Genomic DNA, 2,937 nt, shown 5'->3' with positions numbered 1-2,937 from the left:
AGCCGCTGCATTTTGGACTATCTGTAGCTTGTTTACTGAAGATGCCGCAGCTGGACGAGTACGAGCAACTGCTGGACGTCAAGCTAGCGCCGGACAATGGAGATCAGCGCGTACCGGAAGCTGCTGGAGGGAGAGGAGGAGAGGTGAGGCTGGCTCTGTGTCATGTGCTGTGTGGCTGGGGACTGGGGTTTAACGGCTGCTGTCTCTGTCAGGCTGAAGCTGTCTCCCAGCACCTCCGTGAAGTTGGCCCCCCCACCCAACGCAAAAGTCACAAAAATAGTCTCAATCGTTAGTGCTTCGTTTGTGCTGTAACAATTTTCGTTTGTGCTGCTTCAGTTTTTTAAATATTTTATTTTATTTATTTTTATTTTTATTAATGCTCAAAAATCAAGAATAGTACACATAGAATAATACAACCATTAACATAAAAAAGATAAACAATAATAACAAAAAAGAAAGAAAAAGAACAGGAAAAAATAAGAAAAAGGGGGTTGTTAATACATTATAAACTGAAAGAATAAAATTGAGATTTACATGTCATTAAAGATAGGAAAAGAGTTACAGATAGATATAGTTCTTAAAGCAGTTTTTTTAAATATTAGACATTGAATTTTAGGGTCGATGACGTCACCAGCCCCCCACACGCTCCAAATTTACCCCAAATACCTGTGTTTGTTTGTGATCCGTTTGTGCTGGTTTGTGCCGTAAAAATAATAATTTGTGCTGCTTTGGTTCTTAAGATATTAAAATAATATTTAATGTTGTTTTTGAGGTCACTCAGTCCCCCCACATGCTCCAAATTCCCCCGAAATAGTCTCGTTTGTTTGTGCTGCTTTGTTTTTTAAAATATTAGACATTACATTAAAGGCAATGACGTCACCAGCCCCCCTACACGCTCCAAACTCACCCAAAATAGTCTCAATCGTTAGTGCTTCGTTTGTGCTGCTTTTTATTTTGCTTTTATTTAGCATTTTATTTTGGGTTCCTCGCTTATTCAATTTCTTACCAAATTGTTGGATTGTAGTGATGTTTTATTAGAACAACAACTTTTTATCAATGCTTTTTGTAGTCATTGCTGTGTTTATTAAAAGAATCTCACTATTCATCTGCTGTCAGACTCTTTTTCTGTCACTTTCTCTAACTTAAAATGGTTTTGTGCGCGAGCGCCATCAAGTCGTAGCTTTGTGTAACTTCAGCGCTTTTGTTCTCACCTGATTGAACTTATTTACAAAGAGTATCATCTGATACACTTCATTCCCACCACGAGGTGACACTTCTGTTCAAGATGCTCTTGTGGAAATTGAGTTAGAGGAAAAGTTGATACATTGACCAGAAATTTGAGTTTGTAACTGTAAGTACAATGTTTTAACAGTGTCAGTTCACAATATTATTAGTTACCCTTATGAAAATTAACCATGGTGTTACTACAAATAAATCCATGGTAACCATAAATTAACCATGGTTTTGCTGCACTAAACATAGTTTAACCATGATATTTGTAGTAAAACGTTTATACAAATGGTAATGAATATGCCAAATAATTAAAAAAAAAACTTGGTTACTACACTTTTACTATACTAAAACAATGGTTAATTTTTGTAAGGGTAACTTCAAGAACAACGGTACAGCATTCAAGTGTGCTAAGATTGTCAAAACTCATTGCTAATACTTATATCACTCATATCACTAGCAATTAAATGCCAACTACAGTTTGCACATATGACCCATGTTAGTTTTTAGAATATGTTGTGCATTTAGGGATCAACATTACCGTATTGTTAGTAATATAAGATATAACGTCCTTATATATTATTACTATATTATCCTTATATTTGGACCAATACAGTAATGCAGATTTATACTATACATGACATTTTTGGAGTCAGGATTATTTAAGTGAGTAATTATGTTTTGCTTATGCCAGATGCCCAAGAAACCAGCAGTCGACAGGGATTTTATTTTCACAGTCCTGTGTTCATCAAAAGAGGCCATAGACAGAAGTGGCAACATGGCTACTCCTAATCAGGACATCTGGACAGAGCTTAGTAAGCAGCTAGAGAACAAGATCACCGCAAAGGCTCTATACACTTTTGTTAAATTAAACAGACGCAACATCTGGACTGCTTTAGGGTTTACTCATGAAAGTGATCATGAAACAGGTGGCAGTAGTGATGACACTGATTTTGAGCCAGGGTCCCTTTCCCCCAGACCAAAAGATTGCTGGACTTTTGATCTTGAAGTTCCATTTCAGAAATGGATTGAATTTATGACTGAAACAGTTCAATACAAAAACAAGTTCTCTAAAACACAAAAAAGGGAATACACAATTTTGAAGCCTGGCATCTGGACGCATTTGATAAATCACCACATTTGGCAAGAAGTGAAAAGCTCCTGCACATTTGCCTTTAAAAGAGCCAAGGTCTATCCATCAGCCACAGAGAAATATATAGAAATCAGAGGCAAGTGTAAGGAGTGTCATGGCCACATTCACATAAAATGTGACAGAGAGCCTGAAATGAACAGCCCAATGGTGCTAAAGTGTTTCATTAAGAACACAGATGACTCCCTGCACACTGGCTGTTCCAAGCGTCCGATGTCTGGTAACGTGCGTGTGCAGATATCCAAAGAACTGTGTGAGGGTAGAATGGAACCCCATGTATGGAGGGCATCGGAGGCAACAAAGCTGATGGATTTTGGAGATCCTGAGCCAAGCCATCTGCCTAATTTGGCCACCCTGCGCAAAGCAAAGCAAGAGAGAAATGCCTTAGAACTAGGTGACAAGGATCCTATTTTGTCACTGCAGATGTTAAAATACAGCGCACCTCACAGTGGTAGCATTAAAGACATTGGATTGGACAAGTTTTTCTGTCACTATTGGAGTCAAACACAAATGTATATGTACAAGTCATTATCAAAGACATCTACTAACCCCACTGT

This window comes from Sinocyclocheilus grahami, unplaced genomic scaffold (assembly GCF_001515645.1).
Source record: "Sinocyclocheilus grahami isolate Dianchi unplaced genomic scaffold, SAMN03320097.WGS_v1.1 scaffold253.1, whole genome shotgun sequence".
In the NCBI taxonomy this organism is placed as follows: domain Eukaryota; kingdom Metazoa; phylum Chordata; class Actinopteri; order Cypriniformes; family Cyprinidae; genus Sinocyclocheilus; species Sinocyclocheilus grahami.
This window is presented reverse-complemented; position numbering follows the sequence as displayed.